Below are 26,286 nucleotides of genomic sequence, written 5' to 3' on the forward strand. Positions count from 1 at the left end.
CTTGTGGCGGGGGGAGGCCTGGGATGCTGTCCAACATCCTACAACACACAAGACAGCCCCCCAAAGCCTGATTGGGTCCATAACATCAGAAGTGCCAACGTGGAGAAACCCTTGTCTAGGTGCTGTTTTTCAATCCTTGGGCCTTGCTCATTTCCTTCAGCTTAAATGACATAGGATAACTGCTTTGAGTAGGACCCAGGAGCCTCTCTTCTTTCTCCAGTTAATTTCCAAGGAGTTAAAATTTCCTAAGAAGAAAGGCCTTCCCAGGTGGCGCTAGTGGTAAAGAACCTGCCTGCCAATGTAGGAGACATAAGAATCTCAGGTTCGATCCCTGGATTGGAAAGATCCCCTGGGGGAGAGCATGGCCACTCACTCCAGTGTTCTTGCCTGGAGAATCCCATGGACAGAGGAGCCTGGCAGGCTACTCTAGCAGCCATGGCCAGTCCATGGGATCACAAAAAGTTGGACACGACTGAAGCGACTTAGCACAGCGTAAGAAGAGAAGTAAGAGGTCTGTTGAAAGCCTGACTGAGCCCCACTGAGCCCCTCACTGGGCTCACCAAGCCAAACAACAGCAGAGGGTCCCAGAGGGTGAGCCCATGCCTGATCTCATCTCAGCCAAGTCCACAGGTTCCCCCCTCAACACTCAGCCACCCCTGCTTCCAGCCGCTCCACCATTTCCCAGCCCTGCTGGGACCCCAGCACTGGCAGCAACATGCACCCTTGGCACCAATGCGAAATATACAATTTCTGATTATGGTCCTATGTAGGTTTTTCCATGAAAGTTTATGAATCCATTTTTTCAAATATGTACTGATTTTTGTCTATCTGTTTGGCTGTGTTGGGTCTCAGCTGCAGTACACAGGATCTGAGATCTTCGTTGTGGCATGCAGGGTGTTTAGCTGCAGGTTGGGAACTCTTATTTGCAGCACGTGGGATCTAGTTCCCTGACCAGGGATTGAACCTGGGTCCCCTGGATTGGGAGCACAGAGTCTTAGCCACTGGACCACCAGGGAAGTCCCTATGAATCAGTTTTGATTACTTTCCAAGAGAATTCATTTCCAAGACCGTTTTTACTTTCTACTGTCACACAAGGGTCCTCCTTGGTGCTAGAGTGCCTACTAGCATTTCAATAAATATGCTACAATTTTTAAGATGGAAAAAACTTAAAACAGGAGAGAGAGATCTGAAGTCTCCTATATGTACTCTTTTCTCATATTTTTCTGTCCTTCCTTCCCCCAAATAAGCAACCTCCTGAATTCAGTGTTTCTCATTCTATTTCTCACTAATATTTTTACTAACTCTGTAAGCCATGCTGAAACAGACAAAAATGTATTTCTATTTAAACATTATATAAATGGAATCACACTATATGTATTCCACCGAAATGTGTCTTCATTCAAATTTATGGTTTTGAGATTTTGATCCGTATTAAGACTTGTCTTTCTAGACCTTTTTTGTTGTTCTTGTGTTGGGTCTTCGTTGCCGTGTGCAGGCTCTCTAGTTGGTGTGTGGGATCTTAGTTCCCTGACAGGAAATCAAACGCACATCCCTTGCATTGGAAGGCAGATTCTTTTTTTAAAAAATTAATTAATTTATTTTAATTGGAAGCTAATTACTTTACAATATTGTAGTGGTTTTTGCCATACATTGACATGAATCAGCCATGGGTGTACATGTGTTCCCCATCTTGAACCTCCCTCCCACCTCCCTCCCCATCCCATCCCTCAGGGTCATCCCAGTGCACCGGCCCTGAGCTCCCTGTCTCCTGCGTTGAACCTGGACTGGCGATCTATTTCTGGAAGGCAGATTCTTAACCACTGGATCACCAGGGAAATCCCTCTAGCTCACTGTAAACCTCTGTATACTATTTCATTATGTGAATTTATCACAGCTTATTTACCCATTCTATTGATGCGTATTTAGGTTCTTTCCAAGTTGTCACTATTACAAACAGAGCCAGAATGAACATTCTTATACAAACCTCCCTGAGCGTGGGTGGGACTTACTCTAGGGTTTACACACAGTGTGGGACTGCTGAGTTGCAGGGCATAGCACCTTCCTCCAGACAATGCCAAACCACTTCCCAGAGAGGTTATTATACCAGTCTCTACTCCTTCCTGCCGTGTAAACGAGTTCTGATGTCCTCCATTCTTTTTGTTTGGTTGCGCTGGGTCTCCATTGCTTCCCTTGGGCTTTCTCTAGTTACAAGGAGGAGGGGGCTACTCTTCATTGCAGCAAGTGGGCTTCTCATTTCGGTGGCTTCTCTCATTACAAAGCACTGGCTCCACGCACACAGCCTTCAGTAGCAGCATGCACGCTCAGCAGTTTACATGGGCCTAGTTGCTCCGTGCCATGTGGAATCTTCCTGAACCAGGGATCAAACCTGTTGCCCTGTATCGGAAGGCACAGGATTCTCCATTCTTTTCAAACTAATACAGTCAGATTTAAAATTTTTTTGCCAATCTGAAGGATGTTTAACAGTATCTCAAATTTGTTTTAATCCATATTTCCTCAATTGCGAGTGAAGTTGATTAACATTTTATGCCTCTTAGCCATTTGGCCCCCTTAACTGAATGAACTATTTATATTGCTTCCCTCCCCAACCCCATTCAGTTCTTTATCTTCTTCTTACTGATTTTTAGGACTTCTTTGTGAATTCTGGGTATAAATTATGCCTTGGACATATGGATTGCAAACATCTTTTCCCAATAAAAAGCCCTTTTAACTTTCTTTGCTGTGGTCTCTTCTGTTGCACAGAAGTTTTAAATTTTAAATGATAATATATCAGTCTTTTATAGCTTGCTTTTTTATATCTTGTTGAGAAAATCCTGGCCACATATATCTTCTCATAAAAGTTTTTAAGGTTCACTTTTTCACTATTAGGTTTTAATTCATCTGGAACTTATCTTTATGTATGTTATGAGTTAGGGATTCAACTTTATGCTCTTTTGTAAGGATCCCAACTGTTCTAATAACAATTACCGAATTCTTTCCCACTGATTTTCAATTCTACCGATACGTGTAATGTTTTCTAATGTGTATAGATACCTATTTCAGTTCTCCATCCCCTTACCCTGGTCTACCGACCAACCATGCACCTATACCACAGGGTATTAATTTCCATAGCTTTATAATAAATCCTGATATTCTTTTTAAAAAGTATTTATTTATTTGGCTGTGCTGGGTCTTAGTTGCAGCATATGGGATCTTTAGCTGCAGCATGCAAACTCTTAGTTGTGGCATGTGGGATCTAGGTCCCTGACCAGGGATCGAACCTACATTGGGAGCACAGTGTCTTAGCCACTGGACCACCAGGGAAGTCCCCTTAATCCTGATATTCTTAACACTGTCTTGCCTATTCTTAGCCCTTAGATTTTCTATATGGATTTCATGACAGCTTGTTAAGTTCCATGAGAAACGTTATCTATTTTGATTGAGAGTACACTGAAATTACAGATTTACTTGGGAAGAGTCACCATCTTTATCAGGTTTCCTTTCCACGAATATGATCCCTTCTACTGAGTCTTCCTTAACGTCTTTTCAAGATATGCTACAGATTTTTCTATAAAGACCTTGGACTTGTTTTGTTTTCTTTATTCTTAAGTATATATTTCAAGAGGGTTTTTTTTTATGGTATTACGAGTTTTAAAAATTAGATAGTCTTTTGGTTTTTAATGTTATACAGGAATGCCATTGGTTTTCCATGTGGATCTCAGAACCACTCAACTTGCTGCAATCAAAAATGCATTTGGAGTCCCAAATGCATTACAACTCCATGAAAAAAGTCAAACCCCAAACCAATATACTGTATGATTCTATTTATATGCTATTCTGAAAAAGGAAAGGTTATAGGGATAAAAAAAGAATCAGCGGTTGTGCAAGGACTAGAGATGGTGGGAGAGGTGACTACAAAGTAGCCTGAGAGAATTATGGAAAATGATGGAAGATTCTTGCATCTTGATTGCAGTGGTGCCTACATAATTGTCCATTTGTCAAAACTCAGAATTCAAACTCAACTTAAAACACTCATACCGGGATTTCCCTGGGGCAGTCAAGTGATTAAGAACCTATGTTTCCAAAGGCAGGGGTACAGGTTCAATTCCTGGTCAGAGAAAACTAACCCATGTATGCAGGCAAAAAAATTTTAAGTAAATAAATAAAATAAAACTTATCAAATTGATTTAAAAACCTGACCTTAAAAAGAAAAAGCATCTGAAAGAATTCACACTCGTAAGTGTGTGTATGTGTGTGTGTGTGTGTGTGCATTGGTGTCCAAAAATGCATAAAGCTGGCCAGGCATTAGCCTCCAAGCTTGACACAACTTCCTGATATTGGAGGGTCCATGTGTGACAAAACAAGGATTTGCAAAAAACATAATACACCTCTAGGGGCTGCTAATACTATAGCTCTGAAAGGACTGTCTTAGACACACTATGGACCTGGGTGCTATATGCAACTGAGCAAGCCTGATCTTTACCATGCTGTGTAGGGAACGGCCTTACTCACAGTGGTTATCCATAAGCTTAAGCTGGGCAGCTTCTCAGGCTGGGCACAGAGCTCAAGGTTCCCATGGCACAGCAAGCCGGCTGGGCTCTGGTTGCCATGGGTCCCACCCCTTGGGCTCCTGCTTCTATTTACCCACTGTGACCTTCTAAAAGGCTAGAGGGAGAAAACAGGAGAACAGCAGAACTGGCCCACTGGGCATTTGGGCTCCTTGGAGACTATATGACTATGATTTATAAGTTCTTCTTTATTTACTGAGTATCCATTAGTTACCAGGGACTGTGCAAACTTCTTTATAAGCAATATCACTACTCATCTTCATATGGCCTATGAGAGAGAAATTGTTTTTTTCTATAATACAGACAAGGAATCTCATAAAGAAGGCTGAGCACTGAAGGACAGATGCTTTTGAACTGTGGCACTGGAAATGACTCTTGAGAGTCCCTTTGACTATAAGGAGATCAAATCAGTCAGTCCTAAAGGAAATCAACTCTGAATATTCACTAGAAGGACTGATGCTGAAGCTGAAGCTCCAATCCTTTGGCCTGATGCAAAGAATCTTTGGAAAAGACCCTGATGTTGGGAAAGAATGAAGGCAAGAGGAGAAGGGGACGACAGAGGATGAGATGGTTGATGGCATCACCGACTTAATGGACATGAGTTTGAGCAAATTCTGGGGGACAGTAAAGGACAGGGAAGCTTAGCATGCTGCAATCCATGGGGTCACAGTCAGACATGACTTAGCAACTGAACAACAACAAAGCTGATCTCAGTCAGACATAAATAAACCATGTCCTTCTTTCTCAACGTGGCATGTGATTCTGCTAGCCCCTGCCTATAGACCCTTCTCTTTTTCTCTTGGTCTCACTGTGTGGCACGTAGAACTTCTCCAAACAGGGATCGAATCTATGCCGCCCGCATTGGAAGCACGGAACCTTAATCACTAGACCACCAGGAAGTCCTGTAGACTCTTTCTTTTCGGTGTGCTTCAAGTCCAACTCCTCTCTGCAGACTTGAGACTAACACGTGCAAAACTGTTCCTAGGTGAACACCCAACAAACACCTTATTCTTTTATTTGCTCCTTTGGTCCACACCACAGCCCTCTGAGACAACTGGGATTCTTTTCAGTTAATAAAAATCTGAGGCTCAGAGTGGTTCAGAGACCCACCAAAGGCCCCTTCCTTATCTGACAAGACTCAAACCCAGGTCTCCTGCCCTGAAGTCCAGGACCATTCTGAAGCCCCTATCGCCCTGGCACAGAGAAGAGTTTATTACTTATTTAGAGTTGTGTATAATGTGTGTGGCAAAAATACAAATTTAAATTGGATTACAGAAATACTCCGAAGTCCAATTTAGATAAACACAGAACAGAACAGACATGCTGCAGATTTCAGTTCATGCTGTTAAGCGTTAAACTCTGCAGTCCAGCCCACTCAAGTCCTGTTCAAGCGTCGGTCTGAGTGTTTTTTTAAAAATCTATATGATTGAGATTTCTATTCTTAAGAAATCCAGAAGCTAAGCTCTGGCATCAGACCTGAGTCCAAATCTAGCTCCATCACTGACTAGCATGGAACTGGGAGTGTGTTTCTTAACTCCTCTGGACCAGTTTTCTTGAGGCTGGAAAAGAAAAACAGCTATGGTCAACAGCCACTGCACGGATTAAACAAGGAGACCGTAGGCGAGAATTTAACATTTCAGAGGCAGTGTAGAAGGATGACAACACAATGTTTTGTGTTTCCTTCCCTTCTACAGAAACAAAAGGACCACTTCTATTTACAGAAATAGTGGCTTCGAATGCCAGTTCCTTTAGGCACAAAATAGTTTTCACCCAATCATTATTTGTTGAGCATCTACTATGTACCCTGGGTCCTCTGGTAGGGAAGACAGCCAGCAAACAGATAATTATACAAATAGTTGACTAATAACTGCGGCTTTGAGTCTCACTGAGTATGTTTTGAAGGAGAGAATGGATTTCCTTTACAATGACTGTCCTGTGGTCGTCCACTTCTCAGCTCACAACCCCTCCCAGGATCTGAGAGCCAGAGACCTTGGCCAGATGGCCCCCTGGTAAAGGGTTATGGTTCTCCTCCTGGTGAACTTGTCTCTAAAGCACCCTACAAGGGATATGGGGCTTCCCAGGTGGCTCAGTGGATAAAGAATTCACCTGCAACGCGGGAGACCTGGATTCAGTCCCTGGGTTGGGACGATCCCTTGGAGGAGGGCATGGCAACCCACTCTAGTATTCTTGTCTGGAGAATCTCATGGAGAGATGAGCCTGGTGGGCTACAGTCCATGGGGTCGAGAAGATTTAGACACAACTGAAGTGACTGAGCATGCACGCACAAGGGATATACTTGGTGAGAGGAAAGTAGTGATGGACCTTTCTCTGCCTGTGCCGTGAGAGAGGGGGAAGGGGAATAAGCCTGAGGGGTGCTCTGAGCTAGATTTGAGGTGGTAGCTGTGGGGTACCTGTGGGATTCTCTGGGAATCTGGCTGCTCAGCTTGTGCCCCCCCGCACCATTCCCACAGAGCAGGTGCTGGTGTTGCTGTGCCCAGCTTGGAGGTCGACACAATGTGCACACACCTGTCCAAAGAGGGTATCAAAGGGCTCCAGGGAAGATCTTTACTGATGCCCTCCAGGCGCTCACTGATGCCCACAGCAGTCAGCTGAAGTCGTGACTATTATCCCCTTTCTAAACACGCAGGACCTGGGACTCGAGGAGGTTCCATTCTTTCATCCGTTCATTAGATATTCATTCAGCACACTCTGTGCCAAATTCTGAGTCTAACACAAAGTCACAGAGCTGCCAGGTGGGTAAGCTGAATTCAAAGTGCCGTCACTTCCTGGCTTCAAACCCCTTGCTCTTTCCAGTCCAACATAATACCTCAAGAAGGTAAGAGATTTTATGCTCAGGGGGATCAGAAATACCTGGAGTGCCAGGTGTATTGGAATGAGATAGTTAGCAGAGCAAAGCTGTGTGTGCTAAATATTGAAGGAAAAGCCTACGGAGGTGGGCCCAAGAGCCTCCTCCGTTAGACTGTGAGCTCTCTGATGGCAGGAACTGGGACCTTCCCTTCCTTTCATCTCCAGTGCTGGGCACAGAATGGGTGAGACATGCAGTAACATGGTGAAATTCAAATGTGTTATGCTAAGCGAAAGAAGGTGAAGGTGATAGTTGTGTCCAGCTCTTTGCGACCCCATGGACTGTAGCCTGGCAGGCTCCTCTGTCCATGGAATTTTCCAGGCAAGAGTACTGGAATGGGTAGCCATTTCCTTCTCCAGGGGATCTTCCCAACACAGGGATCAAACCTGGGTTTCCCATATTGCAGGCAGATTCTTTACCTTCTGAGCCACCAGGGAAGCCAGACTCAAAGGCTACATGCTGCTTGACTCTACTTATATGACATTCTGAAAAAGACAGAACCATTAGAGACAGAAACAGATACACTGCCAGAGGCTGGGGATGTGAGAGGAGTTGACTTCTTCAAAGAGGCATGTGGAAATTTTTGAATGTGGTGGAATGGTTCTATACACTGTGATAATGATTACACGACTGCATGAGTTTGTCAAAGTTCATAGAACTACATGATAAAGAGGGTAAATTTCATTCAATATAAATTATACTCTAATTCTTTAAAGGGGGAAGTTCTATATAAATTATACTCTAATTCTTTAAAGGGGGAAGAAAGAGAAAAAGAGAATGAATATAAGCAGAAGCAGATTTACAGAGAAGCTAATGAAGCTTAAATTTCAAGACCCCTCAACTGCATGGGTCCTGGGAGGGGTCCTAGTAAGCATACTTATCAAATTTTTTACGACTGTTTTGGAGAAGGCATCTTTCTTCCACTATAAATGCTTCAGGATCTATTAAACCTAGATCCATGTCTGAATAAAAGTATAAGAACAGATCAAAAGAAGAATGGTGCACTCCAAGGTATTAAGACTCAAGTGGGACCCTAAAGAAAGGCAAGACCTGGTTCCAGCAGAAGGAGGTAAGGAAGACAACCCAGGGGACACAAGTTCATGGTTCCCAGTGACCTCATGAGCATCAGGAAACTGGGGTTCCTACACTTATGCTCACTACTCAGACACAGATGTCCCGTGTGATCTCTTCAGACACATCAAGCCGTTCAAGGCAGGTAGAGCTATGACCTAACAGGATGTGAAAATTCTACGTGCCCGTGTAACAAGCTTGTATCATTCTTCTGGCTACCCACACAGCAATGACCCCCCACTGCCCAACAGAGGGAAATTTTACATTATGTTTCTGAAACGGAAAATGGTTGATGTCCACTTTTCCAGCCTTCCCTCCAGCAGGGATGTGTGTCTGTGGTAGACACACCTGCACAGGTATGAACCCAGGTCCCTGCAGCCCTCTCATTCAGCTGTGCTGAGAATGCGTCCTTCAAGGGGACAATCTCATGATACTACAGGAACAAACACAGCCAAGTGCGGCTGGTCTTGTGGGTGGAGTTGCTGATCTCTTTATGGTTAAAATCAGCCAAGTTATCAGTAGAATGCAGCTCCAATTTTAAAGCAGTTCTGTTACAGAGAAATATTTGCACACCCATATTCATAGCAGCATGATTCACAATAGCCAAGGGATGCAAGCAACTTAAATGTCCAATGACAGATGAAAGGAGAAACAAAATGCAATGTCTATTTGTTTTTGCTGTTCTTTAGTCACTAACTTGCGTCAATCCCAGGGACTGTAGCCTGCGAGGCTCCTCTGTCCATGGGATTTTCCCAGGCAAGAATACTGGAGAGGGTTGCCAGCTCTTTCTCCAGGGGATTTTCCCCACCCAGGGATCAAACCCATGTCTCCTGCATTGGCAGGTGGATTCTTTACCACTGAGCCACCTGGGAAGCCCATATATATATATATGTATATATAATTATATATATATACATATAATTACATATATATATATGTAATTTTTAAGAAACAAAATACATTGAGTACAGGCCATTAGCTCATTTAATGGTTCATTGCAACAAATTTAGAGGAAAACAGAATTTATATAATTTTTCAATTACATCTGTTCTGCTTCATGGTACAATGTCATTTATTTAATTTACTGAAATTGTCTAACCAAATAAAATTTTCCAATTTTAGATGGCATTGTAAACTCATCTCAATTCATTAGAGAGGATATAATGACATTTAAGATGAATAAAAATTAGCAAGCAATGCAAAAATTGTATTTTTTAAATGGTTCTGGTTGTAGAGGAAAAAACAAAGTCTGTATATTATGTTCTATCCAGAAGTTTCACTACTAAATATGTTCCTGCTATTGATAGACAGTAAAGAATCTGCCTGCAATTCTGGAGACCTGGGTTCAATCCCTGGGTCGGGAAGATGCCCTGGAGGAGAGCATGGCAACCTATTCCAGTATTCTTGCCCAGAGAATTGCATGGACAGAGGACCCTGGCAGGCTGCAGTCCACAGCATTGCACAGAGTCGGACCTGACTGAATTGACTTAGCATGTACACAAATACCTACACACACACTCTGCACATATATATTTGGCTGTGCTGGGTCTTCATTGCTGTGAACAGGCTTTCTCTCTAGTTGCAGCGAGTGGAAGCTACTCTTTATTTCAGTGCACAGGCTTCTCATTGCAATGGCTTCTCTTGTTGTGGAGCAGAGGCTTTAGGGTGCATGGGCTTCAGTAGTTGAGCCTTGCACGCTCTAGAGCACGGGCTCAGTAGTTGCAGTGCATGGGCTTAGTTGCCCTGCAGCACATGGGATCTTCTTGCACCAGAGATCAAACCTGTGTCCTCTGCATTGGAAAGTGGATTCTTAGCCTAAGATCACCAGAGAAGTCATATATATATATACATACATATATATATATATATACACACATACATATATATATATACATACATACATACATACATATATACATCTTGATTTCCTCTAGAAAAGATCTGGAGGTGACTTGGTTATAAATTGTGTGACACGTAAGAAATTATCACGATTCCAGGCCCCTGGGCTTGTCTGCAGGAAGGCTTGGGCAGCCAACAAAATCACTGTCACCTCACCCAAAGTGGGAGGAGCTCAGCTCAGTTCAGTCGCGTCCGACTCTTTGCAACCCCATGAGTCGCAGCACGCCAGGCCTCCCTGTCCATCACCATCTCCCGGAGTTCACTCAGACTCACGTCCATCGAGTCAGTGATGCCATCCAGCCATCTCATCCTCTGTCATCCCCTTCTCCTCCTGCCCCCAATCCCTCCCAGCATCAGAGTCTTTTCCAATGAGTCAACTCTTTGCATGAGGTGGCCGAAGTACTGGAGCTTCAGTTTTAGCATCATTCCTTCCAAAGAAATCCCAGGGCTGATCTCCTTCAGAATGGACTGGTTGGATCTCCTTGCAGTCCAAGGGACTCTCAAGAGTCTTCTCCAACACCACAGTTCAAAAGCATCAATACTTCGGCACTCAGAGAGAAAGGCTAATCACATCCAGGCCTGACTCACCCGCTCCTGAAAGAACAGAGATTGTCTGCAGCAGGGCTGTCTGGCCAGTGCCCAGAACGCCTGCCTGATGAGAACACAAAAGCCCAGGAAAGGAAAAGGCAGAGTGGAAAACAGCCAGGGTTTCTTCAGTGAGTGCAATTTCAATTTTGAGAGGAGGTTCTCCAGCACATGTCTCGATCGTCAGGGAGTTGTTAATGACAAGGGACAGTTAAGGAAAAAGTGCAGCTAATGACTGCTACAGAACGGATCTGGCTGGGCATTGTGAACTGGGCTCCTGAGCTGGCCAATCCATCATCAAGAACATCTGTGCTTCAGGTGATGTAAGGAAGCCCACGGCTTCCCTGGGAAAAGATCAGCCAGTGCCAGCCTCCCAGATGTGCTGGTTGCTTACAACTCCTGGGGTGCAGCCATCAAGAGCAGACGGCCCCTGAGAGAGAAAGGCAAGGCCTTGGTTTGGGTAACAACATTTTGACGCTTGGAAAGGTAATCCTTGGTAGTGCTCTAAAAGGTGTGGAGGAGGGAGTTCCCTATTGGCTACTGGTTAGGATTCTGGGTTTTCACTGCCATGGCCTGGGTTGGATCCGTGGTCAGGGAACTGAGATCCTGCAAGTCACTGGGCCAAAAAGGAAAAAAAAGTTTTTTTTAAATGAGGGGTGGGGGTGGGGGGAGGAGGCAGGGGGAGGGGCTTCCCTGGTGGCTTAGTGGTAAAGAATCTGCCTGGCAATGCAGGGGACACAGGTTCTATCTCTCATCTGGGAAGGTCCTACATGCCATGGCAACTAAGCCCTGTGCACCAGAACCACTGAAGCCTGTGCCCTAGAGCCCAGGAGCCACAACTACTGACGCCCATGGCTCTAGAACCCATGCTCTGCAGCAAGAGATGCCGCCGCAGTGAGAAGCCCGTGCGTCACAACAGGAGAGTAGCCCCCGCTCACTGCAGCTAGGAAAAGCCCGTGCAGCAACGAAGACCCAGCACAGCCAAAAATAAATAAATAAAATTATATATAAAAAAAAGATGAGATAGAAGGATGCTTAGTGGCTAAGAAGCTGAAATACATCAAATAGTTTGCTTCATTTAGAAAAGATATTCCTCTCAACTACACAGAATGAGAACTGCTTTGGAACATCTGTTCCATTTGCTTTTGCAGATCTGAAAAGAATGGATAAAACTAGGTCACTAAGGAGAAAACAATTTCCAACACAGAACACAAAGAGTTGGATTAGAGGAGGGTGATATAAGAAATTTAGTCAATTCAGAATGAAAACAGTATGCTTTCTTTCCATTTGTTGCGAGCTCCAGATGGCCATGAAGACAGGGTGAACAGAAAGGGAAGTCCTGGTGAGGGATGGCCTGCTATCCTGGGAAACAACAGCAAGCAGAAACACTTCACATTTGGGGGGGGGGGGGGTTAACATCCCATAATAAGCGGTGCTAATTACTGAGCACAGTCCTAAGCACCCTATGTGCATTTGCAGGTACAACCACTCTAAGAAGTAGGCATGATTCTAATCTACATTTCTCAGGCTGAAGATGTCCATCAGAGAAGTTAAATAATCAGGCTAAGGTCACACAGAGGATGAGATGGTTGGATGGCATCACCGATTCAATGGACATGAGTTTGAGCAAGCTCCAGGAGTTGGTGATAGACAGGGAAGCCTGATGTGCTGCAGTCAATGGGGTCACAAAGAGTCAGACACGACTGAGGGGCTGAACTGAACAGGTCACACAGTGAGTCCATGTCAGGACTAAAATTAGAACGTGAGATTTCAAAGCCTCAGTGCTAAACGGATGTCCCAACTTTTTTTGACAGCACAAAATCAGTAAAATATTATGATATTCCTCAGGCTTTGCTGAGGAAATCTTGTTAAGTCATCATGAAGGCTGGTTTTATCTAAAATGAGCCTATCTAATACATAAGCCCACTTCCCAAGGCTCTTTCAAACTGTAACACAACTTGGGTCCTGCTGAAATCAAACAAAAGCTTAAGAGAACCTACCACTGCATTGCGAGCCTACCTTCCCAACCTTGGGGCCTTCCCCAGGGAGTGTGTGCAGCGGGCCCTTTTCCCAGGCAGACCCACTGCCTGCTCTGCGCCAGCACTGCACTGTAAACCACCCATCCCATCTCCTCTTATCTTCATGGGGCCCAGAGGTTTCGCTGCCCACAGAGCTGGTCTGTGCTGCACCACTCACTGGGTGACAGTCCTTGGACAAGCACCCAGGAGACTCTCTGGGTTTATGTCCTCTACACAGTGGGGTATCCCTACCAGAGCCAGGAGTCCTGTCAGATTGGATGACATACAAGAAAACAGCGATGCATCACGAGACACGCAGGGCTGGAGGAAGCACAGGCTGGAGTCAGGACTGCAGGGAGAAACATCAATGACCTCAGATGTGCAGAGGACACCACCTTTATGGCAGAAAGTGAAGAGGAGCTAAAGAGCCTCTGGATGAAAGTGAAAGAGGAGGTGAAAAAGTTGGCTTAAAGCTCAACATTCAGAAAATGAAGATCATGGCATCTGGTTCCATCACTTCATGGCAAATAGATGGGAAAACAGTGGAAATAGTGTCAGACTTTATTTTTTGGGGTTCCAAAATCACTGCAGATGGTGACTGCAGCCATGAAATTAAAAGACGCTTATTCCTTGGAAGGAAAGTTATGACCAACTTAGATAGCATATTCAAAAGCAGAGACATTCCTTTGCCAACAAAGGTCCATCTAGTCAAGGCTATGGTTTTTCCAGTAGTCATGTATGGATGTGAGAGTTGGACTGTGAAGAAAGCTGAGCACCGAAGAACTGATGCTTTTGAACTGTGGTGTTGGAGAAGACTCTTGAGAGTCCCTTGGACTGCAAGGAGATCCAAACAGTCCATTCTAAAGGAGATCAGTCCTGGGTGTTCTTTGGAAGGAATGATGCTAAAGCTGAAACTCCATTACTTTGGCCACCTTCTTCCTGTAAAGAGTTGACTCATCGGAAAAGACTTTGATGCTGGGAGGGATTGGGGGCAGGAGGAGAAGGGGGACGACAGAGGATGAGATGGCTGGATGGCATCACTGACTCGATGGACGTGAGTTTGAGCGAACTCTGGGAGTTGGTGATGGACAGGGAGGCCTGGCATGCTGCAATTCATGGGGTCACAAAGAGTCAGACACGACTGAGCGACTGAACTGAACTGAAGCTCCAATACTTTGGCCACCTGATGTGAAGAGCCAACTCACTAGAAAAGACCCTGATATTGGGAAAGATTGATGGCAGGAGGAGAAGGGGGCGACAGAGGATGAGATGATTAGATGGCATCATCAACTCAGTGGACATGAGTTTGAACAAACTCTGGGGCATTGAGAAGGACAGGGAAGCCTGGCATGCTACAGCCCATGGGGTCGCAAAGAGTCAGACACAACTGAGCAACTGGGCAACAACACAAAAAAATACATTGAAAAGAAATGCTGCACACACCTGTGACGCTATTTCCCTATGGTGGAGGCTGTGAGCAAAGGACCACAGTGTCCCACTAACAGCAGGGTGAAGCAGGAGCCACCGTGGGAGTTATACCTGAACAGCCCTGGGTGGGGCTGAGTCCAGCCCTTGTGCCTATAAGATGCAGGGATGCTTTGTGGCTGGGAGACCAGGATGGCACTGCCTGCAAGCCCCTTCCTGGGGTTAGTGGACACTAACATCCAACGAGCATGGTTTCCAGAGCACAGGGAGGAGTGCTGCTGTCTCAGTGGACTCTTCAAAGCATCCCGCCCTGAGTCTTTGCTTCCTTCTGGCTGCGTGACATCAGGGAAATGCCTCTTCCCAGAAGGTTCTGGCAGCGTCAGGGACACCTGTATTCACCCTGCCTCCATCCCAAAACAGAGAAAACGATGGACAAGCTCACACTACCTCCTCTCCCTGTGTGCATTTGACCAAGGAGGTTTTACTGTGAATGGTACACATGCTCGTGTGCTCAGTTGTGTCCAGCTCCTGGCAACCCCATGGACCATAGCCTGTCAGGCTCTTCTGTCCATGGGATTTCCCAAGCAAGGATATTGGAGTGGGTCACCACTTTCTACTTCAGGGAATCTTCCCAACCCAGGTATTGAACCCACGTTTCCTGCATTGGTAGGTGGACTCTTCACCACTGAGCCACTTGGGAAGCCATGAATGGTATGCTGCTGCTGCTGCTAAGTCGCTTCAGTCGTGTCCGACTCTGTGCGACCCCATAGATGGCAGCCCACCAGGCCCCCCCGTCCCTGGGATTCTCCAGGCAAGAACACCGGAGCGGGTTGCCATGTCCTTCTCCAATGCATGAAAGTGAAAAGTGAAAGTAAAGTCGCTCAGTCATGTCCGACTCTTAGTGACTCCATGGACTGCAGCCCACCAGGCGTCTCCATCCATGGGATTTTCCAGGCAAGAGTACTGGAGTGGGGCGCCACTGCCTTCTCCATGAATGGTATAGTTTAGCCCAAACTTCAGCATTGATAGGATCTTTTCTCAAACCCCAGCTCTGACTGGTCTGTGAAGAATTAAGCCTAGGCTAGCTTCCCAGGGGGCTCAGTGGTAAAGAACCTGCCTGCCAATGCAAGAGATGTGGGTTCAATCACTTGGCGGGTTAGATTCCCTGGATGAGGAAACGGCAACCCACTCCAGTATTCTTGCCTGGGAAACCCCATGGACAGAGGAGCCTGGTGGGCTACAGTCCACAGGGTCACAAAGAATCGGACACGACTCAGCAACTAAACAACAAGGCACCAGCCCTGGAGGTGTCCCTGGGGGTATGCTCTTCTGGGAGGGATAACTAAAGGAACCACAGCCTGTGGTGTAGTACGGTGTGGTTCTGTGGCTCGTTTGCAGGTAGAGAAGGCAAGTTGCTCTTTACGGTGGGTTGGTTAGTTGGTTAGCAGTGGACTTCAACAGGAGGGGACTGGAGCACAGAGTGCTGGGTACAGGGACCTGGTCTTCAGGAGGATCTGTATCAGTCAGGGCCTAGGGTGACATCTCTGGGTCCCTATGCACTGAACGGGGTGCAGCACAGAAGAAGGGCTCCCAGCTGAGGGTCAGGAACCATGTTTCTAGCCTCAGCTCTGATCCCAACTGGCAGCGTGATCTTGAGCCACCACACCATCCTTCCCAGACACCGAGCTCCCAATGCAGGGGGCCTGGGTTCAATCTCTGGTCAGGGAACTCGATCCCACATGCCACAACTAACAGTTCACATACAGCAACCAAAGATCCCAAGGGCCCCAGCCAAGACCCAGCGAAGCCAAATAAATAAATATTAAGAAAAAAACGAAATCACTGACCTACTGACCTATTGTATTGACCTGGTCCAGCAAGTGTCCAGCACTGCTCTGCTGACAAACCAGCAGTGAACAGATGGGGACAGAACCCTGTTGAGTTCTGGGGTACTCCTTCCCCTGGCTCAGGCATTCTTTCATCTGATGGCTGCAATCTGACCCAGCTCCAGTCCTGGCCTCTACTTAGCCTCTTGCCCTGTGTGGACACTGCTGAATGTGAACTGTCCCCCTGAGCATCAACCCCGCCCCACTCTGCATCCTGAAAGAGCATGAGGATGTCAGCAAACACCCAAACAGTGGTGATGAGCAAACAAACAAAGCTGCTCCAAGGCCATCTGCACAGACGTGGACAGTCACCCCTCGCCAGGGTAGATTCCTGGGAAACTGCAGCAGGAAATAGAGCAGTCCAAAGGCGGATCGTGTTTTTGCTGTATCCCTTTGTCACCAGTAGATGGGAATCACGGGTCAGCAAAGCAGAATGCTGACACAGCTTTCCTTCGGATGGACGCATACAAAACAAAGAATGGACGGCCTGAGGTGGAAAACAGGAGCATACGGGTGTGACTGAGTCTATGGGTGTGCAGATGAGCCAGCAATGAGGCAAAGCTGGGGTGAGGAGAAATGATACGCTTCTTGATGGAGCGATTCCACTGCTCCAAAATCTTCCATGGTGTGACTGCCCTGGTGGCCCAGTGGCTAACACTCCACCCTCCCAATGCAGGGGACCTGGGTCTGATCCCTGGTCCAGGAACTAGATCCCACGCGCCACAGCTAGGAGTGTGCACGCCACGACTAAAAAATCCTGCATGCTGCAACAAAGACCCCCCCACCACACCACAATTAAGACCCCACTCGGCCAAATAAATAAAGACACAAAACTTCCACAGCTCCCGACTGACCGCAGGACACATCCAATTGCTTGCTTTGATATTGAGGGCCCCCACCAGCCAGCTGGGCCCACCCCACCAGCCTCATGTGCCCTCCACTAACTCCTGGGCACACATCATGTGTTTTTGCCACTGTGCCCTGCCATCATTCTCTTTGCCTGGAAGGTTCTTTCCCAGCTCTGTCTGCCAAAATCCCAAGCACTGGATTAGAAGCCTTGACATCGGGAGCCAGGTAATTATTTGCTGGTCAGGGAGGGGGCTGTCCTGGGCACTGAAGGATGTTCAGCAGCAACCCTGGTCTCTCCACTAGATGCCGGTAGCATTCCCTCCATCCCACCTGTGAGGATCAAAAATGCCTCCAGGAGGGAGATAAGTTCAAGTGGAAGGGGACATATGTATCCCTAGGGCTGATTCATGTTGATGTATGGCAGAAACCAACATAATACTGTAAGGTATTATCCTCCAATTAAAAATAAGTAAATTTAAATTAAAAAGAGAAAAAAATGCCTTTAGAAGGACTTCACAGGTGGTCCAGTAGCTAAGACTCTGCACTCCCAATGCAGGGGGCCCAGGTTCAATCCCTGGCCAGGGAACTAGATCCCACATGCTGCAACTAAGGCCTGGTGCAGCTAAATAAATACATAAATACTTTTATTAAATGCCTCTAGATACTGGCAAATGTCCTCTGGGGGCCAAAGAGCCCCTGGCTGAGAACCCCTATTCTACACTCAGATCCCGGGCTACTCTTTTCATGAAGCCCTTCCCTGAACTTCTTAGAAGTGTAAATGGCTTTTACACGCTTTGTAATAATCTATTAGCATTTAACATAGCTTCCTTTCAGCTTGATTTATATGTGCTTATATCACCCTCCCCGTCAGGCCATAAATTCCTTGAGGGCAGAGATCACCTATTGTTCATCTTCTACAAGCCACTCACTACCTGCTGGCCTAGTGAAATTCGACCACTAGGTTTAACTTGCTTACTGTTAATGTATGAATGTGAGCGTTGGACTGTGAAGAAGGCTGAGCGCCGAAGAATTGATGCTTTTAAACTGTGGTGTTGGAGAAGACTCTTGAGAGTCCCTTGGACTGCAAGGAGATCCAACCAGTCCATTCTGAAGGAAATCAGCCCTGGGATTTCTTTGGAAGGAATGATGCTAAAGCTGAAGCTCCAGTACTTTGGCCACCTAATGCGAAGAGTTGACTCATTGGAAAAGACTCTGATGCTGGGAGGGATTGGGAGCAGGAGAAGGGGACAACAGAGGATGAGATGGCTGGATGGCATCACTGACTTGATGGACATGAATCTGAGTGAACTCTGGGAATTGGTGATGGATAGGAAGGCCTGGCATGCTGCGATTCATGGGGTCGCAAGACTGAGCGACTGAACTGAACTGAACTGTTAATATAAATATAACCTGTCTATGTTACTTGTTTCTGCTTATTGTAAAAAAATTTTCAGACAGAAAAGGACAAGACCTGGACCTGGCGGTCCAGTGGTTAATTCCATTTCAGGGTGCACAGATTTGATTCCAGGTCAGGGAACTAAAAAAAAGAATAAAATAAAAATTACCCAGAATCCCACCATCCAGCAATAACAGTACTTGAATTGTTATACTGAATATGTCCTTCCAATACTGGTATACCAATAAAATACTGGTACATGTCCCTCCTCAGGGCTGCCCTGGTGGCTCAGTGGTGAAGAACCTGCCAGCCGATACAGGAGATGTGGGTTCAGTCCTTGGATGGGGAAGGTCCCCTGGAGAAAGAAATGGCAACCCACTTCAGTATTCTTGCCTGGGAAATCCTATGGACAGAGGAGCCTTAAGTTTAAACTATTCCTCAAACTTAACAACAAGAAACCAAAGCTTGCCCTAAGATTCAAACTCTGTAAATAATGGAAATAGGAGAAGAAATAAAGTTAAAAAAATTTTTTTTAATTAAAAACAAAACAAAACAAAAAGGGGAATTCATTGTAAAGAGTTAGGGAGTTGCAGCTGGACTCCATGGGGTCCTAGAAACTGGGCTGGAAGCTATTGGGAAGCCTATAGTTTAATAGTAAACTATTAATAGTAATAGTTTAAACTCTGCTGATTTAGGAATTAGCAGAATTCATACTTTCTCTCCTTGTTGGCCGCACCACTCAACATGTGGGATCTTAGTTCCCCAACCAAGGATCTAACCTGTGCGCCCCACCCTCTGCAATCTTAACCACCGGACCACCAGGGAAGACCCCAAATTCCCCTTTTTGGATGATGCTAAATCATCCAGTTGGTTTTGTCTCTCCTGGTTCATGTGGGAGAAAAGGGAGCAGTGGGGGGAGGGGGGGCGGTGAAGACTTGAGTAAGACACAGCCTCTGACAACTGATGCCTGAAAACTCAGATCCCCTTAACCTTCTCCTCTCCAACCTGAACTCAGGTCCCCTGGAGCTGACCGAGGCCTCCTGAGGGCAGATTATGCACCCGTGTGCATAAAGCCATTCACACTGCAGTTCTCCCAACAGACTCATTGTGATGGTGCCGAAACGTGAGGCTCCAGGTCCCGAGCTGAGAGAGCTGGAAATCCAGGACAGCAGTACCCACCCAGAGAGTATGTTTGCCTGAGGATTCAGATCACCCCAACTAAACATAAGCACCCACCGTGAGGGTCTAAGGCCAGGGAAGCTGGGAGCTGTCCAACTTCTCCATCTGCTTCCCTTTGAAGCGCCTCTAAGCTCCTCTCAGAGCAGATCCTCAGCAGAAACCACAGCAGGCTTTCTCCTAGGGGCACACAGCCCTGTCCCTCCCAGGACCAGGTAACGGCAGCTGGCTTACCACCCTCTTTAGTCCAGCTCCTGCCAGAGCCAGGAGAAACACCACCCCCTAAATACCGAGAAGGGCATTTCATCTCTACCACTTACTGACTTCACGATTTTGAATGTTACTTAAGTTCTCTAAATTTCAGTTCCCTCATCTACAAAAATTAGAAATAACAACAGTTCCCACTGTAAGGATGAAATGAAATGAGAATTTTAAAGGGACCAGAGTATTAAAACAAACGTTAATAGCTTTAAAGTGTTAGCTTTCCATCCCCCATTTTGTTCATATTAAATGTTTTAATTAATTTTTTCAATTTGTGCTGTGTGTTGTGTCTGACTCTTGGCGACCCGATGGACTGTAGCCCGTCAGGCTACTCTGTCCATGGAATTCTCCAGGCAACAATATTGGGTTGGGTTGCCATTTTCTCCTCCAGGAGATCTTCCCCACCCAGGGACCGAGCCCTCATCTTACATCTCCTGCGTTGGCAGGCATGTTATTAACCACTAGCACCACCTGGGAAGCCCATTCATATTAAATGTTTTACGTAATTTTTTTCAATATAATGTCAATTTAAAAAACATAATCTATGTGAGATCCTCCTTAGCTGGAAAATAAAAACTTGATTAGGGTTCATTCTATTTTTTAAATGTCCTCAAAATGGCACCAATTCCAGAAGTATATCAGCAAAAATAAGCAATACCACGGTTTAAACAGGGATGCCAATAGCAAGTGGATCTTATCACCTTTGGGGGGCTACAATTGTACCCCTCAAAGTGAATTTGCAGGTTCTGTGTGCTTAGTCACTCAATTGTGTCTAACTTTTTAAGACCCTGTGGACTGTAGTCTGCCAGGCTTCTCTGTCCATGGGATTTTTCAGGCCAGGATACTGGAGTGGGTTGCCATTTCCTCCTCCACGGGATCTTCCCAACCTAGGGATCAAAACTACATCTCTTGTGTCTCCTGCATTGCTTAATGCAGAGTATACTTAATATTTCAACAGATGTATATGTGCAAGAGGGTGCAAGTTCAGCTTCCAGGCAGGTCCAGTTTCCTGCCTGGAAATGAATGACCTCTTGGAAACCCACCTTTGTTTTCTCCTGGGCTTAACTGGCCAGGAAGCCCCAGGCAGATGAATGCACAGTAGCGACCTCTCTGCACCATGACAGCAACGAATGCTGCACCTTCACTCCATTTTCCTTTAATGTCTGGTAGATTTTATAAAGCCAGATGGGCTTCCTGAAGCTTGAATTCCTCAATGATGGATGTTCAGCCAATGCATTGCTGTCTGAAGCCCCCTGCCCACAGGTCAGCAAGCAGCTTCTTTCCCTCCCTACTTCGGAAAGCCACAGTCTGTCTGGGGTCATGGAAGAGGCAGCTATGCTGAGAGCCCTGGCCCTTGTCACTGAGGGCCAAGCTCCCAGCCCTGGACTGCAAGGCAACAAGCCTGTCTCCACACAGGGGCTCCAAACACAGGAAAAGCTGACACTTCCTCCAGACAGATTTTCCAGGCAAGAATGTTGGAGCTGGTTGCCATTTCCTTCTCCAGGGGATCTTCCCATTGCAGGGATCGAACTTGCATCTCCTATGTCTCTTGCATTGGCAGGTGGATTCTTTACCACTAGCGCTACCTGGGAAGCCCCCTCCAGATGGAAGTCAGAGCCAGTTAAGAGGATATCAGGCTCATTCATGTTGATGTACGGCAGAAACCAACAACACTGTAAAGCAATTATCCTTCAATTAAAATTTTTTAAAAAGAGGATATCAGTGCTTCTTTTTTTTTTTTCCACCTCCATTTTTTTTTTTTAAGAATTTACAAACCCAATCATCCAGAACTGCCGATGGGAGGAGAGATTGGTATGATCTTTCTGGGAGGCAAGTTGCTCTTATCTCTCAAATCCTTATAGCTTTGCTATCCTCTGACCTAGTAACTGTACTCCTGGGAACCTACCCAAAAGAAATCAGAGGTAAACAAAGATTAAGGCACAAACACATCCCATGGTTTTTTATTACAAAAGAAATGGAAAATAATACAGCTGTCCAACAATTTTAAAAAGAGGAATTGACTGTACAATTTTAAAAGGTTCTGTTTTGAAATATTGTGGACACAAGGATATATTAATATATTAATGTTAATGGGAAAGCAAGATACACAGTAACTCCAACCACACAAAATTTTTGTGTTCAGAAAGCCTTAAGGATCCCCCCAGAATGCATTTCTATAATGGACTTATGAGTGACTTTATCTTCTTTATCCTTTCCTTTTCTCTGCCATCCTATTGCCCAGAGTAGCATTCAATCCTTATCCATCAGTCAGGATCTAAAGATGAGTGGGACAGTCCTGACATCACCAAGTTCAAGTCTAGCTGAATGACAGTCAGGTCATCACACCCACAGCAGCGCTCTGTGAGCTGAGGCTGGGCTGCTAAATTAGCAGGGGATGCTCCAGGAGATGTTGAACGATGAGCAGGAGCTTGGTAGATTCAGGAGGAAGAAGGGGACACTTCAGGAAGGGAAAAAACATGAGCAAATCCCAGAAACAAGTAAGAGCATCGTGGGTTTGGGGCTACAACACCAGCTGGGTACCTTCTGCCAGGGGGGGTCCTTCCAAAGGCTGAGAGGAGGAGGGAAAATTGAAAAGGAAGTGCCAAGGAGGGTGATTGAAAATAGGAAGCAGGACAAACTCTAGGGGACTTCCCTGGAGGTCCAATGGTTAAGGCCCTCCCCCACTTCTAACGCAGGGGATGTGGGTTCAAACTCTGGTGGGGAACTATGATTCCACATGCTGAAGGGCATGGCCAAAAATTAAAATAAATAAAACAAACCTGAAGTAGGATGAAGTCTATCTCTTTACACAGTGCTTGGCACACAGAAGATATGAGTAAATAAGTGAAGGAATGAGTGAGTGCCTGCATGAATGAATGAATGACTCAGCGGCAGAGAGAAGGTTAGAGAAGCAGTTTACGACCAAAACAGCAAGGAAAACCAGGGAGTTGGAGTTTCCCCTCTTTGGAAAGTGGGTAGAGATCCATTCACACATACGCCTCATGGTCTCCCAGAACTTACAAATATTCCAATAAAACAAAGGAACAATTCTTGTAAAACCGTTAGCAACTAAGCCCCAGATTTCATAGGAAAGAAAGATGCATGGACCCAAACACACCACAGCCCCAACCAGATGAAGGTGAGTCTGCTGTGCTCGAGAAGGAGCACACAAGCCACTGCAGTTCCCTCCACTCCCCTCCTTCAGGCTCAGACGCCCAGACTCCGATGTTTCATTTGTAATCACCAACTCTTGGGGAGAACAGCGTTAAAAGCTATCACCTGCCCCCAAAAGGAAAAGAATCACCCTGTGAGTCCCTCTGCACCAACAAGCTCCTCCCCTCCCATCCCCTCCTCCCGACTCCACCAACAATAAGGGTTTCTAATAATTAGTGCACACAAACCCTCAAAGGGGCCCCACCGTGTTGCAAGAGTGCGCTGTTAAGAAGTTCATTATAAATGAGAACAAAAACCATTTCCCCACACTAGTGGATCACACTAGTAACCATGAAAACACTGCACTGAGGCACAGACACTGTTTGGCACAGCCACGCTGCCCATTCACCTCTCTCACAAGGACCCCCCCCCCCCCCACCCCCCAACCCCAGGCACGAACGGAGGACCCTGCCTCCAGCCAAAGCTGATTCATGCACTGTTGGCCCCCAGCTGGACCTCTCCAATTCTCCCCCCGCCCAGGAATTTAGAATTAGAGCTGAGCAATCTACAGGTGACTAAAAATGAGGACTGTAGGCACAGTGGCAAAGAATCCACCTGCCAATGCAGGAGAAGCAAGAGATACACGGGTTCAATCCCTGGGTCAGGAAGATTCCTTGGAGAAGGAAATGGCAACTCACTCCAGTATTCTTGCCTGGAGAACCTCATGGATAGAGGAGCCTGGCAAGCTACAGTCCATGGGGGCGCAAAGAGTCGGACACAACTAAGTGTGCACGCGTGCACACACACACAGACACACACACACACACAGAATGGCCATATCTGACCAAATGCTCACCAAAGCAAAAAAGGATGTCTGCAGAGACAGAAAGAAGGGAGCACAGAGAAGCAAAGACAATATTTCATGCTGAAAGAGACAGACAGACATGTTGTATAAGGACAGAGCTGAGTCTCTTTTTATTTTAAGCTCATATACTCTCTGGGTTCTCACCATGCTCAGCTCCTGGTTTCAGTCCTTCCTAAAGTCCAGGTGGACTCTGTCTCTCATACTCCGGGTGCCATCCCAACATCCTTCCCACAAACATCCTCTCTTGCTGAAGCTGATCAGAAGCACATTTCTTTTCAGTTCAGTTCAGTTGCTCAGTCATATCTGACTCTTTGAGACCCCATGGACTGCAGCACACCTGCAGTCTCTCCTGGAGTTTGCTCAAACTCATGTCCATCGAGTCAGTGATGCCATCCAACCATCTCATCCTCTGTCATCCCCCTCTCCTCCTGCCTTTAATCTTTCCCAGCATCAGGGTCTTTTCCAATAAGTCAGTTCTTCACATCAGGTAGCCAAAGTATTGGAGTTTCAGTATCAGTCCTTCCAATGAATATTCAGGACTGATTTCCTTTAGGATTGACTGCATTGATCTCCTTGCAGTCCAAGGGACTCTGTTACTTGCAACCAAAGAGTTTTACTGAGACACCACCAAAACTGCCTGGGCACAACACTCCATACACCCGTGGGTGCACAGATTGGGCAAGGCCAGTGTCTACACCAGCCCCACCACCCCTCTCCCTAGCTTCCACCCCCTCCTCCAATCTCCAACAGCTGTCAGTATTTCCTCTTGGATCATATACTTCCCCTCAAACCCCATTTCCTTATGTCAGGGGCTCTTAAATGTGAGGTACATCAGAATTCCTCAGTGCGCTTGTTAACACACAGATTGCTTGGCCACCTCCAGAGTGTCTGAGTCTGTGGGTCTAACATAGGGCCCAAGCCTGTCTTTCTAGCAAGATCCCAGGTGGTACTACAGCTGGCCTTGGAGTACAGCTTGAAGATCACTGCCCTATTTCCTTCCACGGAAACAAGGCATCCACCCCTGTTCAGGGGCTTCCCTGGCGGCTCAGACGCTAAAGAATCCACCTGCAATGTGGGAGACCCAGGTTCAATTCCTGGGTCGGGAAGATCCCCTGGAGGAGGAAATGGCAACCCACTCCAGTATTCTTGCCTGGAAAACTCCATGGACAGAGGAGCCTGGCGGGCTACAGTCCAGGGGGTCACAATAGAGTTGGATATGACTAAGCACACACACACTGATACAGGTGTGCAGTCTGGCCGATCCAGCCACACCCAGCACACCACGGGAGTTCTCACACGGCCCTCCTAATGCTCGCTGTGCTCTGCTCCTACTCTAAATCAAGTCCCACCTCTTCTGTGAGACTTCTCCCACCCACCCTCATCAAAAAAACACTAGGCCTCTCTTCCTGAAATGCAGAATATACAAAAACAGTTGAGTAAAGATAATCTAGTTTCCCATTTCCCCACCGTTGCTTGAAAAAGTGTGATCATAATAAAATACTTCCAATTGGCTTATACTGGTAGGTAGTCTTTATCCACTCGTCCAAAAAAAAAAAAGGACTGATGGCTTTTCATGTAAAACAATCTACAGCATCACACTGGCAACGTTTTCCCACATGCTGGAGACAAACAGTTACTGTAACTTTATCAAATGAAAGAACAAAATGTATGTCCCTCCCTCTTGCTAAGGGTCATGCGATCTACAAACAGGCGGCTGGGAGTTCTACGGACAGACCTCAAAGAACACTAACAGAAACAGCTATTTGTTCTCACTCAGAACCATACAGGAAATTCTGACAGGGCCACTCACTACTGGGAGCAGGGGAATCAGTGCTCTGTGTATGAAAGCCATTTGATGCCACGCATCAAAAGCTTTTCAAAGACTCACACCTGTTTATCCCTAATTCCATCAGCATAAGGAAAACATCTGAAAAACAAAGGCCAGCAATACCATTCCCTATAGTCACACACATGCACAAAGTCAGAAACAAACGGGGCGTCTCACACGAGCATGGCTTTCACATCCACAAGTTTATTTATTGTCATCCATGCTCCCCAGGTGGCGCTAGTGGTAGAGAACCCACTTGCCAATGCAGGAGACGCGGGTTCCATCCCTGGGTGGGGAAGATCCCCTGGAGGAGGGCACGGCGACGGGGATGGCAACCCACTTCAGTATTCTTGCCTGGAGAATCCCATGGACAGGGAAGCCTGGTGAGCTACAGTCCATGGGGTTGTAAAGAGTCAGACACAACTGAAGTGGCTTAGCACATG

The 26,286-nt window shown here is 46.3% G+C and overlaps 1 protein-coding gene and 2 non-coding genes across 10 annotated transcripts in view; 1 reads left to right on the forward strand and 2 right to left on the reverse strand.

The window, feature by feature from the left end:
* REEP1 (receptor accessory protein 1) overlaps positions 1-26,286 on the reverse strand; it is a 135,399-nt gene that overhangs the window by 81,300 nt on the left and 27,813 nt on the right. The window lies entirely within an intron of this gene.
* Positions 944-1,016, reverse strand: TRNAG-CCC (transfer RNA glycine (anticodon CCC)). Its single transcript has one exon. It is a non-coding gene; the product is annotated as a tRNA-Gly (tRNA).
* On the forward strand, positions 20,613-20,751 carry LOC114114230 (small nucleolar RNA SNORA68). Its single transcript, XR_003589060.1, has one exon. It is a non-coding gene; the product is annotated as a small nucleolar RNA SNORA68 (small nucleolar RNA).

Source organism: Ovis aries, chromosome 3 (assembly GCF_016772045.2).
Source record: "Ovis aries strain OAR_USU_Benz2616 breed Rambouillet chromosome 3, ARS-UI_Ramb_v3.0, whole genome shotgun sequence".
NCBI classification, from domain to species: domain Eukaryota; kingdom Metazoa; phylum Chordata; class Mammalia; order Artiodactyla; family Bovidae; genus Ovis; species Ovis aries.